The following is a 16,829-nucleotide window of genomic DNA, read 5'->3' on the forward strand; positions in this document are numbered from 1 at the left end:
AGACCTGCAGAGGGGACCCCTTGAGTGTCAGACTGAGTACCGATCAGCACGCATGGGCGAGGAAACCATAATCCAAGCAATATGGTATTGGTGTAAAGACAGACAAATAGACCGTTAGAACAGAATAGAGTCCAGAGGGGCGCCTGGGTGGCTCAGTCGGTTGAGCGCGTCCGACTTCGGCTCAGGTCATGATCTCACGGTCTGTGAGTTCGAGCCCCGCGTCGGGCTCTGTGCTGACAGCTCGGAGCCTGGAGCCTGCTTCCGATTCTGTGTCTCCCTCTCTCTCTGCCCCTCCCCTGTTCATGCTCTGTCTCTCTCTGTCTCAAAAATAAATAAAACATTAAAAAAAATTTTTTTAAATAGTAAAAAAAAAAGAATAGAGTCCAGAAATAACCCACACACGCATGGGCCACTGATTCTTGACAAAGGGACCCAGGCGACTGAGTGGAGAAAGGACATTCTTTTCAACAAACGGTGCCAGAACAAGCAGACATCGTATGTAAAACAAAAACAAAAACAAAAACAAACAAAAAGGAAAAATCAAAAAGCTTTGACCCATGTATCACCTCATATGCAAAAATAAAGTCAAATTTGTCATGGGCCTAAGGTAAAACTTAAAATGACACCACTTCTAGGAGAAAACAGAAGAGAAAGTGTTTTTAATTTTTTTAACAAAATGTGAAGGGTTAATATCAATAGCATATTGTTTATGTTATTTTTGTAATGTCTGTTTATTTTTGAGAGAGGGAGTGTGCGTGAGTAGGGGAGGGACAGCGAGAGAGGGAGACAGAGGATCTGAAGCGGGCTCTGTTCTGACACCAGAGAGCCCGATGCGGGACTCAAACTCACAAACTGCAAGATCACGACCCGAGCTGAAGTCAGACGCTTAACCGACTGAGCCACCCAGGAGCCCTGAAATCTTATTTATTTCATAACCTCGGGTTAGGCAAAGATTTCTCAGCTATGACCCCAAACCCAGGATCCACGGAAAAGCAAGTGGCTAAATTGGGCTTCATCAAAATAAAAATCTTCTTTTTGAAAACACTGTTAAGAGAATGAAAAGACAGGCCACAGACTGGGAGAAAATATTTGCAAAACGCGTTTCTGAAAAACGACTTGTATCCAAAGTATACAAACGAAGTCTTAAGGCTCAACAATAAGAAAACAAACAAACCAATTAAAAAATGGGCAGAAAAATCTGGACAGACGCCTCCCCCCCCCTCAAAGAAAATACACCGATGGCAAATAAACATACGAAAAGATACTCGACCTCATATGTCACCAGGGAATTGCAAATTGAAGCAAAAACAAGGCAGCCTATTAGAATGGCTCCAGTTTAGAAAACCGACGACAGCAATTGCTGGGGAGGACGGGGAGCAACAGGAACTCTCACTCGTGGCTGGTGGGAATGAAAATGGTACAGCCACCTCGGAAGACAATTTGGCAGTTTTCTACAAAGCCAAATGTATGCTCCAGCAGTCGCACTCCAAAGCATTTACCCAACTGACTTGAAAACTTTATGTCCACACCCATGTTTTAGCAGCTTTATAACTGCCCCGAACTGGAAACGATCAAAATGTTTCAAAGGGTGAATGGGTAAACGAGCGGGATATATCTATCTGGAGGAATATTATTCAGCGAGAAAAGAAAAGATATGGATGAGTCTTAAATGTATATTTCTAAGTCGAACAGACCAGTCTAAAAAGGCTACATGTGATGCCAATGATACGTTTCTGGAAAAGGCAAAATTACAGTGACGGGCAAAGTGTCAATGTTTGCAAGGAGTTTGGGGGAAGAAGGAAGGGTTGAATGGTTGATGCTCAGGGAATTTGTTTCAGGACGGTGAAACTATTCTGTATGACACTGCATGGGCGGACCCAGGACAGTGTGCGTTTTGTCAACCCCCTAGAACTTTACAGCGCGGAGAGGGAATCGTGTGGCAGGCCTCAAAAATCATTTAGGAGGCTGGGAGATCTCAGGAAAGAGCGCAGCATGTAACAAAACAATCTGTTACAAACGTGGGAAGCAATGCCCCAAAAGGAGACGGGAAGGAAAGGTGCTGTTCTGAGTGGCCCTGGAAATGAGTAGCGTCTGCGAGACTAAAGTCAACAGAAACCATACGTGAGCACCGCACTCTAGTGGATGCTTCTTTCTCGCAGAGGTACAGGTTAACAATTCTGATGCCGGGGTGTTGGAATTGAACAAGGTCAGTGGGTGGCAGATTGCAAGATCCAGGGTTCCCCCTGTGTAGTGGTGTCAGTAAGCAAGGAGAGGAAGTGAGAATGATAGAATGATTTATGCATTAGAGTTGGAGACATTACTCTCCGTTTAGGTTCACAGAGGTACAGAATGGTCACATCTAGAACTATTGATAGACCTATCTATCCAAAGGGTTAGTGTGCATATGTTTGCCTGCTCTGTCCACGGGGAACCCCCTGGAAGTAACCACACCAACTTAGACATGAGCACGCTTGGTGCCCAGAGGTTACTTTCTAACCCCATTCTCCCAACAAAAGGGACCAGCGGTTCCTGGGGCAGGGGCAATGGCTGAGTTTCGCACCCGGGCAAGAAAGACACAAGATGGGCCTAGAGAATCTTGTGCCGCCACAGGTAAGAAGGTGCTCAAACAAGACGGACAGAAACAGAGACACAAAAAAACCCTCACGATCACGGTATGTCAAAGGAAAATCAGCACCTAACTGAAAGAGTCCGTGAGTCCACGCGGAGAGAAATAAATCACTGAGTAAGTAAATAAATGGGGGAAAAGAGACAAATATCCCATGCAGAAGAAATCCAGATACTTTATATGCATGTCCCCCTCAAGATGGAGAATTGTTTCTCATTCTCTAAGTGTGGGCTCTTTCCGAAGAGTCCGGTATGGAAAGTTGGGGTGAAGGGAAAGAGGCACTTCTACAGTGGAAATATCCGACCAATATGATCTCAGCTGAGTGATCGAGGCTCACATAAACAGTGATAAGTTATGTCATTGGCATGTACCCTTGATATGATATGCTAAAACTGATCCTTCTTCCTCCAAATCCATAACCCTAGTCTAATCATAAAAAAAAAAAAAAATCAGGGAAATCCCAATGGAGGGACGTTCTACAAAACACTTGACCAGCACTCCTCAAAAATGTCAAGGTCATCAGTGCAAGGAAAGTCTGAGAAAACGCTACAGCCTAAGGAGATGTGGCTCCTACATAGGGTGACCTGTATGGGAATTTGGAATAAAAAAAAAGAACATCGGGTAAAAACTAAGGAGATCTGAATAAAGTGGGCCTTAATTAATATTAGTGTGAGGGTCGTACGGTTGTATACATAGGTCAGAACGACCAAATTGCACACCTCGAGTCTGTGCGGCTTCTTGTATGTCAGTTACACGTCAATAAATCAACGAAAAATCTTAAAGGAAGACTAAAAATACCCTTCGGTTGAAATTTTTAATTGAGACAACTTATGTAAACATTTTTCACCAAGTAATATACACATAGTTGAAAAATTAAAGAGCACAGAAGGGATTCAAGTGAAAAACAACTTCTCCTTGTCCTATCTGGAGTCCCGATCCCCAGGGAAACTTGTGAACCATTTTTATTTAGATACTCTGGTGATTGTCTTCTTATCTCTAATTTTTTAAAGTTTGTTTATTTATGTATTTATGTATTTAATGTTTATTTGTTTTTGAGAGAGAAAGAGAGAGAGACAGAGTGCGAATGGGGGGAGGGGCAGAGAGCGAGGGAGACACAGAATCGGAAGCAGGTTCCAGGCTCTGAGCGGTCAGCACAGAGCCCGACACGGGGCTCAAACTCACAAACCGCGAGATCATGACCTGAGCCAAAGTCAGATGCTTAACTGACTGAGCCACCCAACCACCCCTATTTATTTATTTTGAGAGAGAGAGAGAGAGCGCGCGCGAGCACGAGCAGGGGAGCATGAGCAAAGAGAGAGAGAATCCCAAGCAGGCTCTGCACTATCCAGGGCTCGAACTCACAAACCAAGAGGTCAGGACCTGAACTGAGACCAAGAGTTCTTGATAACTCCAGTATACTGTTATTTTAAAACATTTTACTTCTCTTCCTTGACTTGTCAACTTTAGGCATTATCAACCGGTTGCCTTTTAGGATTGATAAGAATTCGGCTCTCAACCTCCCAATCTCTCCTTCCCTCCTAAATGTGGTCATGATCTCCTGTTCTCAAGCCCTTCACTCCTCATCTACGCACCATCAGTCATCACACATCAGCCCACTACAGAGGCCACTTCTTGTCCAACCCACCAAAGACGGGATCTCTTGATTCTCCACATTGGTCCCTACCCCCGCTCCTCTCTTTCCACCTTCCAGCCACTACGAGCTGTATTTTTGATGTCAAGTCATTAACATTTCCCTCTTAGGCTGTAACCATAGACAAGTCTCCCGTCATTTGTCTAAAAGTTGATCCTTGTTTAAAAAAAAACCAACGACAACCAAAAAATAGCGTCTGACCATGTAAATATCACTCACTGCAGAGCCACGTGGTGGGCTGTGATCCAACATGACGGTGACAACCAGTTCTCATCATTTTGTGGATGAGGAAACCGAGATCAGAAAGGTTCAGGGGCCCAGAGGAGCTCACTGGAGAATTTTAACTTCGAAGGAAGACATTATGCCGATGCTCTACAATCTCTTTCAAAAGATAGAAGATGAGGGAATACTTTCTAACTCACTCTGTGAGACCAACACTACCCAAATACGTAAACCAGACAAAGACATGACAAGAAAAGAAAACCACAGATCAATATCTCTCATGAACATATGTGTGAAAATCCTCCAAAAATATTGGCAAATCAAATCCAGCAATGTACAAAGAGAATTATACACAGTGACTAAGCAGGATTTCTCTCAGATATGCAAGGCTGGTTTAGTATTTGAAAATCAGTTAGTGTAATCTATCACATCAACAGGCTAAAGAAAAGTGACGTGATCATATCAATAGTTACAGAGAAAACATTTGACAGAATTCAACACCCATTCATGCTAAAAACTCTCCGTAAATTAGGAATGGAGGGGAATTTCCTCCACTGGATAAAGAACATCTACCAAAACGTCTAGCTAACATCATACTTAATGGTGAGAAACTGGAAGCTTTCCCATTAAGATCAGAAATAAAGCAAGGATGGGGCGCCCGGGTGGCTCAGTCAGTTGAGCGTCTGACTCTTGATTTTGGCTCAGGTCAAGACACATGTCATGGCTCATGAGATCGTTCCCCGCATCGGGCTCCACCCTGACAGTATGGACCTTGCTTGGGATTCTCTCTCTCCTTCTCTCTCTGCCCCTCCCCTGCTCTCTCTCATACTCTCTCTCTCTCAAAATGAACAAATAAGCATTTTTATTTATTTTTTTTAATTTAAAAAAAAGCATTTTTTTTTAACGTTTATTTATTTTTGAGACAGAGACAGAGCATGAATGGGGGAGGGGCAGGGAGAGAGGGAGACACAGAATCAGAAGCAGGCTCTGGGCTGTGAGCCGTCAGCACAGAGCCCGACGCGGGGCTCAGACTCACGGTCCGTGAGATCATGACCTGAGCCGAAGTCGGACGCTTAACCGACTGAGCCACCCAGGCGCCCCCAAATAAGCATTTTTTAAAAAGAAAACAAAAAAAAAGAAATAAGGCAAGGATGCTTCTCTCGCCACTGTGTTTCAACATTGCCCTGAAAGTCTTAGCTACTGCAGTAAGACAAGAGAAGGAAAGGAAAGGCATTGAGAAGGAAGAAATTAAAAAAAAAAAAAAGGAAGAAATCAAACTGTCTTTGTTCACAGCTGACATGATCGTCTATACAGAAAATCTGCAAGACTTGACAATAAAAAACTCCCGGAGCTAATAAGTAATCGCAGAATACAAGGTTAATATACAAAAGGCAATCACTTTCCTATATACTGGCAATGAATGAAATTAAAAACACATTGTCATCTATATTAGCATCCCCCCAAAGGAAATACTTAGATATAAATCTAACAACATATGTGTAAGATCTCTGTGAGGGAAGCTACAGAACTCTGATGAAAGATATCAAAGCAGCACTAAATAAATGGAGAGACATTCCATGCTCACGGATTTCAGAGCTCAGTTTTGTCAAGATCTCCATTCTTCCCAACTTGATCTACAGATCCAGCATCATCCTAAATCAAAATACCAGCAAGTTATTTTGTGGCTATCGACAACATGATTCTAAAATGTAATATGGGAAGCAAAAGCCCCAGAGTAGCCAACTTGGTACTGAAGGAGAAAGACAAAGTCAGACGACTCATGCTACTTGTCTTCAAGACTTACCATAAAACCACAGTAATCAAAGCAACTGTGGTATTGGCAAAGGAATAGACAAATAAATGAAGGAAAAGAATAGAGAGCCCAGAAACGGAGCCAAATGAATACAGTCGAATGATCTTTGACAAAGGACCAAACGCAATACAATGGCAGAAAGATCGTCTTTTCAACAAATGGTACTGGAACAACGTAGACATCCACCTGCAAAAACCTGCATCCAGACAGAATCTATTAGGTGCTTCGCAAAAATTGACCCAAAGTGGATCAAAGATCTAAATGTAAAGCGCAAAACTGTAAAACTCCTAGAAGATAACACAGGAGAAAATCTAGTTGACCTTGAGTATGGTGATGACTTTTTATTTATTTCTAGCTTTTTCTAAGATTTGAGTAATGTCTCCACCCAGCATAGGGCTCGAACCTACAACCCCAAGATCAGGAGTTGCATGCTCCACCAACTGAGCCAGACAGGCACCCCGCTGATGACTTTTTATTTTTTATTATCCTTTTTTTTTTATAGTGAGAAAATGCGTATGTAGGTTTAGCCAGCTAGACTCAGCTTAGTGATCCCAATTTTGTCGGCCACATCCAAAGCATCATAGTCAGGAGCCAGTCGGATATAGGCCTTCTTTTCTCCATCGGGCCTCATCAGAGTGTTGACCTTGGCCACATCAATGTCATAGAGCTTCTTCACAGCCTGTTTGATCTGGTGCTTATTGGCCTTGACATCTACAATGAACACAAGTGTGTTGCTGTCTTCCATTTTTTTCATGGGTGACTTAGTAGTCATGGGGAACTTGATGATGGCATAGTGGCCAAGCTTGTTTCTCTTGTGGGTGGTCTTTTCCAGGATATTTGGGCTGCCTTTGGAGATGCGGTGTCTTGGGCCATCAGAATGTTGGTGACGTGCAGATCTTTTTTCTATGACTGTGGACGCCTTTCAGCACCGCTTTCTTGGCCTTCAAAGCCTTTCCTTTGGCTTCGGGTTTGGGAGGGGCAGGGGCTTCCTTCTTTGCCTTCAGCACCATCTTCATGAAATGATGACTTTTTAGATACAACACCAAAAGCACAACCCAAGAAAGAAATCATTGATGAGCTGGATTTGATTAAAATTTAAAACTTCCGGGGTACCTGGGTGCCTCAGTCCATGAAGTGTCCCACTTCGGCTCACGTCATGATCTCACGGTTTGTGGCTTTGAGTCCCACGTTGGGCTCTGTGCTGACAGTTCAAAGCCTGGAGCCTGCTTCAGATTCTGTGTCTCCCTCTCTCTCTGCCCCTGCTTGCACTCTCTCTCTCTCTCTCTCTCTCAAAATAAATAAAAACATTAAAAGAAAAATTTTTAAATAAAAAATAACTAAATAAATTTAAAACTTCTGCTCTGTGAAAGGCGATGTCAGGAGAACAAGGAGACCAGCCACAGACTGGGAGAAAATACTTGCAAAGGACACATGTGACAAAGAACTGTGGCCCAGAATATACCAAGAACTCTTAAAAGTCAACAATAAGAAGGGGCGCCTGGGTGGCTCAGTCGGTGGAGCGTCCGACTTCGGCTCAGGTCATGATCTCGCGGTCCGTGGTTTCGAGCCCTGTGTCGGGCTCTGTGCTGACAACTCAGAGCCTGGAGCCTGTTTCGGATTCTGTGTCTCCCTCTCTCTCTGCCCCTCCCCTGTTCATGCTCTCTCTCTCTGTCTCAAAAATCAATAAATTAAAAAAAAAAAAAGTCAACAATAAGAAAATGAACAACCTGATCCAAAAATGGGCAAAAGACCTGAACAGACACCTCTTCAGAGAAGCTATCCAGATGGCAAGGAAGCATACGAAAAGATGTTCAACAGCCTATGTCATCAGGAAATCGCGAATCAAAACAATAGTGACATACCGCTACCCACCTATTGGAACGGCCCCAACCCAAAGCACTGCCAGCACCAAATGCTGGCGAGGACGTGCAGTGGCAGGGACTCTCAGTCACTGCTGGTGGGATGCACAAACGGTACAGCCACTCTGGAAGATAATTTGGCGGTTTCTTGATACTTACAGCGGTGGCTTTGTGTCATTTACACATTCGTCCAAACCCACTGAAGGTGAATTCTAGGGTAGATAATGGACTTTAGGGGACACGATGTGTCTGTGTAGTTTTACCCACTATAGCGCAGGTGTAGTGTGGGATGGAGTTGGTGGGGAAGGATGCGTGTGACCAGCACAGAGGATATGGGGGAACCTGGTATTTCCTCCTTAATTTTGCTGCGGACCTAAAACTGCTCTAAAAAAAACAAAGCTTATTTAATTGACAAGAAGAGAAGAGAGCACTAAGGGAAGAACTTTTGTCCTCGCCGTTTGGGTTACGGAGGGATAGCGCAGATGAAGAATGAGTCCTTGTTGCATTTTGAGCGCATCGAGTCTGAGATGTTGGCATTTTTAGGTAACCAGAAAATCGGGCATAGGAGAGAGGGGATGACAGAGCCGTGGGGGCCACCGTGGCAGTAAGTCACATGAGCCGGGAAGACAGGGAGGGAGGAACAGGCCCAGAAGGGGACCCGGAAGCTCTGGCCTTGGGGCGGTGGCCCAGGTAACCATGTTCGGGCAATACAGGGGAGACAGTGGCTCAGGCAAGCTGAGGCCCTCAGACGACCGGAGGGTGAGTCTCAGGGGGCCCCACTGGGTCCCACAAGGAGGGGGCCAACCAGGGTGGGAGTGGGTGGGGGTGGGAGAAGGGAGTGAACGGCTTTCTCCCCGAATCTGGAACTTGCCGGGGAGGGTGAGAGGGCAGAGGCCTGGGAGGGCGGCAGGGCTCAGAGAAGGTGTTTATAGGGTGAGGGAAGTGGGAGCGTGTTTATAGACTAGGGGACAGACTCTGAGAGAATCCAGAGCACAGGTGGAGGAGTAAGGGACTTTCATGGCTTATTCCGATTTATTGTGGAAAAGGTATTACACCAACTCTTAAAACATTTTTTTGGGAAAACTCCCATAATCACACCCCTCGACTCGCTCAAAGATTCCTTTTCTTCTAATGTGAAGAAGTTTTTCCTGGCAGAAGGGAAGGGAATCCAAGGAGGTCCTGTCCCAAGACCTTGGCCTTCCCAGAGCCTAGTGGATGCGGGGGCTGGATGGGGGGAGGAGAAGGCTGGAATGGGGGAGGGAATTGGGGGGACACAGGGGGGCTGCGGGGTGGGGGGGGAGCAGGGGACCGGGGGTGCCAGGCTGGGATTTAATACAGAATCATCAGAAATGACTCCAAACCCTGTGTCCTCCCCGACGTCCTTGTGGCCGCCCTGCTCAACACGCCCAGCCCTGACCCCCGCGCGTGGAGGACGTGGGGAGGGTCGTGGCGCGAGTGGGGGAAGCTGGCCGTAATTGAATCCAGGGGCCTCCAGACAGAGGCCAATGGCTTTTCCCGGCCTAATTAGAGGGATTTTTTTTTTTTAAACCCAGGAAACAAATCCATATGGTCTGCGATTCTTTTCTCAGGCTCTTTACCCTCCTGAAGTCGTAAATGTCGTGGGCTTTTTAGCACCGGAGCCTGGGGAAGGGGGAGGGCCCCCAGGCTTAGGTTTCTCAGCGGGGGCCCAGTCCAGGATCTGGGGCCCCCAGGGCCAGGGTCCGCCCCCCCCCCCCACCTCAGCTCCCTCTGCTGGTCCTGGCAGGCAGCCTCCGTCCCCCACCCACGCAAGCTTCCCCTTCTCCCCCCGGGCTCTCCCCTGGCCAAAAACGCTCCCCCCCAACGCAGCCCTTCTTTGCCGCTGACCAGTCCATCCGCGTGGCCTCCCCTCGGCCTCCCCCCGCCTCCCCCATCACCCCTGGGAGGATGCCCAGCGCTCTTTGTCTCCGTGCTGTCCTCCATGTGGGGCCTGCTTCTGCCATCAGAAGGGGAGGTGACCAGAGACCAGAATCATGCCTTTCCCATCAGTCTGGGGGCTTCTTAGCGGTTGCTCTACACGGTTGGAAAATCTTCTCTAAAGGACAGAAGACGCTGAGGTTGGGTCTAAGGCAGGAGGGAGCGTGCAGAGCTTTGCTGTGCTGTTTGCACTGGGAGGGCTCAGAGTGTGGGACAGACTGGAACCTCGGGCCCAGACCCCTGGGCAGCCTTCCCCGGGCATCTGGGTCCTCTCCACAGAACCAGGGCAGCAAGCGAATGGGGAGAGGTTGAGGTTTGCTGTAAAACCAAGAGACAGGCTCCCCCGGTCGGTGGTGAGTGACCTCGCTCGGGTCCTTCTAAGCTAGGTCAGTTGAGCCCTGGGGTGCATGCTGGCGAGGGCAGGCGCATGCAGAAGGAGCCGGCTTCTGCCCCCAGAATCCTCCAGAACGTGTTGAGCTTCGTGGGTCTGTGGGTAGAAACATCTTGCCCTGGAGATCCCTGCCCCAAGGGGATTGTGACAAGAGTCACGAGGTCTCGAAACGGGTTCCCACCTCTGCTGTATCTCCATGGTGTGACCTTGCGAGAGTCGCTCTACCTCCTGGAGCCTCAGTTTCCTCATCTGTACAGTGGGGCGGTTGTGCTAATGGTTGTCCATCAGGCACAGCGCTAGGTGTGGGGGACTAATCAGTAAGAGCCAGACCCTTGTTCCTGAGCTTACGGTTCGGGTGAAAGGCAGAAGGGACTTTACCAGAAGTCTAAGAGGGGTTGTGTGGGGGGATAGATGGAGGACAGCAGCCCAGAAAGCAGACAGGTGTCTGATGCATTAGTCTCCGGTCCCGTGTCAGCTGCGGCCAAACTCAGCCATCGTCCCCCTGACTTTCCTTCCCCCACCCCCCACCCCCCACCCACAGCCTTCCTTCCAGCTCCCGTCCGGAGGGCCAGGCTATGTCTGTCTTGCAGGCTGGTGTCTGTGGGTGGCTTCTCCTTCTCCACATCGTCAGCCAAGAACGGGGGAAGGCGAGAGCTGCCGGCCTGGCTGGAGCCAGAGGGACGACGGTGAATGGCTTTTGCCAAACCGTGTCAAGCTGGATTAAATCACAGGGCTGGCCTGCGTTAATCCGTTTCTCTCCCCCCTCCCCCCCCCCCCCCCCCCCCCCCCCGCCAAGCGCCATTCGGGTTTTCCCTGGAGTGGCAGTGTCCTCGCTGGGTGGAGTGAAGTCTCCATGTGGAAGTGGGTACGAGCAGACCGGAGGGAGATGGGCTGAGCTCCCTCCAGGGAAAAGGGAGGCGATCAGCCTCCCACGGGCTTTTGAGAACCTAGTGGTCGCCCAGGTGCTGGAGAAAGGGGAACATGGTAAGGATGGGAAAGGGTTGCAGAGAGGAATCAGCTTATAATCTCATAGAAGAGTTCTTCAAAGCTATCAAGATAAAAATCTAATAAAAGATGTGAAGTGAGGACCCCCCCCCAAGCGGAGTAGAGCCCTTTCTAGGCAACGTGAGAGGCCGGTCTGGGAGGGCTTCCTGGAGGAGCTGGAAAAGGGACCAGGCTACAGACGGGGCCCCACAGGCTGCAGGTGCAGCCGGAAAGACCTCAAATGGGGAGTCTGGCCTGTCCTCAGGAAACGCAAGCCACATCGTCTGGCTTCAGGGGGAGAGGCTGGAAAGGCAGGGCGGGGTTCCTATGGGATCTCCGACGCCAGGGTGCGGGTGACGACAACGACTCAGATATCCACCGTGACCTTGGGGTGTGCCAGCTCTAGCCTCCCATATGTTAACTTTACGTTTCACAGCACACCTTCCGGGGAGCTTTGTCGATTCCCATTTTACAGCTGAGAAACAAAGGCTCGCCGGGCCTGAGACCCCAGAGCTAGGAAGCAGCAAGGCTGGGGTTTGAACCGAGCACTGCGTGACTCTAAACCTTACGCTCTTTCTACTTGCGTCCCTTGGGGGATGGAGGCGAAACACCCAGCAGGAAGGGTGGGAGGAGTGTTCTGGCAGAGCCGTGGAGCCTTCATTTTAGGGGTCCAGGGACGGTCCCTGTGGGGCTGCCCAGGGGGATCCAGCAAGAGCCCAGGGTAGACGGAGGACCGGGATGTCTTGAAACGGCAGACTTAGCTGGACCCCAGATTGAGGTCTCGGACGGGCAGAGTGGTGGGCAGCTGAGGACGCGCAGAGGGGTCCGGGCACAGGGTTGCAGGCTGGCCACGGTGGTCTTCTTGCCCCCTCCACCAGGCCTGGCCTATGTGGCTCTGTGCCAGGCTCCCCGTGGCGCCAGCCTCCTGCCGCCTGGGTGGGGGGCTGGGAGCAGAGGGGAGGGGGTGGCGGTGGCGGCATCGAGGTTAAGACACCGGGCTCTGAACTGGGATCCCCTTTCTTCTTCCCCTGGTGGGTTCCAGCTGTCCCTGCCACTCTGCGGGAGGGGGGCAGGGGATTCTAGAAGGGGAACGAGACTTCGGAAGTATTTGAATGGGGTCGTCTTATTTTCACCCTCCATCCTTTTGTCTGAATTCCAGTCCCCGCTCCCAGCTCCCTGCCTCCCCAGCCCTGCCCCTTGCCCCAGCCCTTCCTCGATGGAGACTCTGCTGACAGAGGGTTGCCGGGCATCGGGGCACCCGCTCCAAGTGCGGGTCCGTCTGAAACGGCTTCCATGCCAGTCTGCCATGCCGGCTTGCCTGCTGTTAAGGGAAGCATGCTCCCAGATTGGGAGCTAAGCCCCCACCCCTGGCACCCTCCCTGCCCCCCTCGTCCCTTGAGCAGCCTGCACCTGGTATTGTGGGTGGGCTGGGGGTGGGGGTGCCACAATCTGGCCTGGAGGCAGCCTTCCCACCCCAGGCCCCCCCCTCGCCTGAGTCACTGTTCGGGGGTTTGTCTTGCCCCGGGGTTTCTGGCAGCCTCCTTGGAGAGGCGTGAGGCAGGTCTCAGCCTGATAGGCGTGTGGCACTCTGTGGGCACGTGCTCGGCCCGTGTGTGGCCCCAGGAAGAGGCGGGACTTGGTGCCCAGAGCTGTCCAGGTGGCTTCCGCATGAATCTGACGTGATCCTGGCACGGGTGGGGGACGAGACGGGGAGGGCCCCGAGGACCACAGCGCAGTCCCCTTTGCTGGCCTGGACTGTCGAGGGTGTGGAATATCACACAGAGGGGCTGGGCTGATGGAGCCGGGCCCAAGAGGGAGTCCAAGAGGAGAGGGATGGCTCAAGGTCAGCCCTCCTTGACCATGGAGATCCCCTCCTTCCTCCAGGCAAACCCCATCTCCTTCCCCTCCCAGCAAAGCTTCTAAGAGACTTATACGCGGGCTCCCTCGTCTCACCTGCCACCTTTTCCTTGGGCCACTGCCATCTGTCTCCTGCACCCCCTCCTCCAGCCCAGAGGCTCATCCCAGCCCCCTCCCTCCCAGGCGTCCCCGCAGTTCTGGCATCGGGGATCACCTGTTCCTCCTGCACACTTAACAGTGAGTGAAAGCCCGCTCCTCCTCCAGGGCTCCCGACTCTACGAACAGCACCATCATGCCCTTGGCTGTCACAGCCGGAGACCGGGAGTCGTGTAGACTCCTCTCCGCTGTGCCGTTTCCCATCTGATCCGGTGCCAGAGCCGGCTCATTCCCCCCTCCTTAATATTTCCTGAGTTGCTTCCCTCTCTTCCTCCCCACTGCTAGTTTTTTTGCCTGAAGCACCAGCCTCCCAGCTGGGCTTCCTGCCTCTCCTTCCAGAACACTCTCCTGCTTAGATAACTCCGGTAGCTCCCCGTTCAGTCCAAATTCCCCAGCCCGGCATTGGGGTCCCCTCTAGACCCGGGCCGATTTTCACCTTATTGCCACTGTTATTCATGCCGGTCAAAGGGGACTCCTCCTTGTCCTTCATTCTTTTGTCTTTGTTCTACCCGGTTCCTCTGCCTGGAACATTCTTCCCACCTTTTTCCCCCCATCCCCCCACGATCCAAATCCTGACCATGGTTCAAGACTCGGGTCTCTGCAAGGGATCCTCCTCGGGTTCCTGCAGCCACGAGGACTCCCTCCATCTTCAGAACCCCAGTGCCTCTTGGTTGCCCTCGAATCTTGACGCCCGTGGTGTTTCACGGCGATTATTACTAGAAAGAACCACTTGGGTCTGGGGGTGCGGTCTCGCTCGGGTTGCCTGGTGAGGAGGAAGGAACTCAAATGTTGGTCTAGGATGGGGGCTACGTTTGTCCTTTCGGGCCCCCTTTGGGTAACTGTATCTCAATGTCCCTCACTCTCGGTCCCCATGCTTCCAGTGGGGCGACCCTCCTGCCTCGGGGGTGGGGCGTGTGACCTCCACCGTAGCCCGTCAGTGGTGGCCATTCCATGGCCACAGGGATAGGCCAGTTAGAACCAAGGATGCCTGGAGACTTTCACAGAGCTTCTAGAACGAAGGCATGTTCTCATTGCCACAGACCTGAAGCTGTGCAGCCATCGTCTCACCACCAGGGAATCGTCTGGGGAAGGAAGTGAAGGCAAGAGATAAGAGACAGAGAAGCTAGGCCCTGGGATGCCATTGGAGCCTCTGAGTCAAGCTGTGCCTAGAGCCGGCCCTACCCCAGGACCTTTGACTTCGGATGGACAGTGCATTCCCTTAAACCACCCGGGGCGGGATTTTCGCCCTCTTGCAACACAGAGAATCTGAACTGGTACCCGGGGTGAGGAGAGGGGAGATCCCAGGTGGCTGGCTTCCCGGCCGTCAGCACCACCTTCCAGGAGGTCATCGTGTGACCTCCCTCGGCTCCGAGGTTGACCAATGGAAGCGTGGCTGCTCCGTGCCCCTGGCCCGCACATCCGGTGCGGACTGCTGCCATCCCAAGGTCCGTAGGAGTAGAATGAGAACCATCTGGACTGTTGATGGAAGCCTTAGGCCTCGGGGTAGGGCTGGGCCCCTGGAATGTGGACACTGAGCCCCAAGCCCAGGCCAGAGAATGTTGCGGACTTCTCAGGGGGGCGTCAAGCAGGAGGACAACCGGCTTCTATGAGTCACTAAAATATGGGAGGGGGGTGGGAGTATTCCCAGACTTTTCCAAAGAGAGCATCAGAGCAGGGAGGAGACCCGATTCTACCTTTCCCAGGAGCCCTTTGGGAATGTTGCTGGAAGCAGCCGGGAGCAGGGATTGCCGGGAAGGAAGCACAGGGATTGGGATGTGCCCGGATGCTGTGGGAAGAGGGCTGGATGCACGCAGTGCCCTGGGAGGGCTGGGGGGTGAGGGTTGGACTGTTCCTGAGTATTCTTCCATGAAAGAGCCCTAGGAGAACGTTCCTGGCATCCTCTAACACGGTTGGGGGACTGGAGCAGAGAGAATTGGGGTGTGGAAATGGGGAGTCCTGTGCAAAGCCCTAACTTTCAGTGGGGCCTGGGAGGACTCCCCCTGCCCGCAGGGACGCAGAGAGCCTCCCAGCGTCTCCCCCAGGGGGACAACCGGGTGCCTATATGATGAAGGTGCTGCCCCAGAGACTGGCCTGGGCATGTGCTGACAACTAGGGGGCTTTGCTGGGGCTGGAGAGGGCTCTGGAGGCTAGGGCAGGGCCGGGCAGGCAGATTGCTGCAGGGAGCCTGGTGTAGCTGGGAGGGTCGGCAGGAGGGCAGGGGTGTTGGGGGGAGTCAGAAAAGAGGGGGCAGGTCCCCCTCTTGCCTCTGTTCTTCTATGCCCCAGAAGCCCGGGGGGCTCAGTCTTGTCCCCTGGCCTTCTGCCCACCAGCTGCCACCAAGCTGGAGAGGAATCTGCTTTGCATTATCAGAGGAGCCGCCTCCCCCAGGCATATGGTCAGCAGAAACCCCCCCCCCCAGCCTGGAGCATCATGGGAAATGTCTTCTCCTGACCCCAGCTCTGGCCCAGCCCCCTGGAGCACTGGGCTATGGGCTCTGTGGCCCCACCACACCCCTCTGCACTGGATGAAGAGGCCTTTCACATGGTTCTAATCTGATCTCAGCTTCGTGGAAAAGAGACGAAGGAGGCACTGAGGGAAGACAAGGGGCCCCGATGGGTGGGCAAAGATGAAGGGTCTCATCCTCCAGCCCAGAGAATGAAAGAGATAAAGGGAGGTTTCCCAGCCTGAGCAGAGAACAGAGAGGCCATGGAGATGGGCAGCGGGGGTGGGAGGGGGGAGCCCTAGGCTTCAGGCCTAAGGATACTGATGACACAAGAAGAAGCATCTATCTGTCCCCTGAGCCCACTGGGGGTTCCAAACGCATCCCTACTCTAGGGGGTATGACTCTCTAAAGCTGAGCTGCCCAACATAATAACCACTAGCCACATACAGCTACGAGCACTTGAAATGGGGCTAGTCCAAACTGAGGTATGCTGTAAGAAGAAAATACACACCGAATTTTGAAAACCAAGTAAGGGGAAAAAAAAATGTATCCTGTGTCATTAATAATTTAAAAATATTGATTATATGGTAAAATAATGCTTTGGTTATGTTGGGCTAAAGTTCATTTCACCCGGTCCTTTTCACTCTTGTAATGTAGCTACTAGAAAATTTTTAAAAATCACGTATGTTCCAATATTTCTATTGGACAGGGCTGTTTTAGAGCACATTCATTCATTCATTCATTTATTCAACACATTTTTATTGGGTGCCAGCTATATGCCAGGTGAGGTGCTGAAGATTAGAAGGTGAGCAAAACCAGACCCTGTCTCTGGATTCCTGGCATTTACAATAATCAAAAATTCACTCAGATG

The 16,829-nt window shown here is 51.0% G+C and overlaps 1 pseudogene; it reads right to left on the reverse strand.

Moving 5' to 3' along the window:
- Positions 1–6,835: 6,835 nt before the first annotated feature.
- Positions 6,836–7,328, reverse strand: LOC106985159 (60S ribosomal protein L23a-like; annotated as a pseudogene).
- Positions 7,329–16,829: the final 9,501 nt, after the last annotated feature.

This window comes from Acinonyx jubatus, chromosome E1, assembly GCF_027475565.1.
Source record: "Acinonyx jubatus isolate Ajub_Pintada_27869175 chromosome E1, VMU_Ajub_asm_v1.0, whole genome shotgun sequence".
NCBI lineage: Eukaryota > Metazoa > Chordata > Mammalia > Carnivora > Felidae > Acinonyx > Acinonyx jubatus.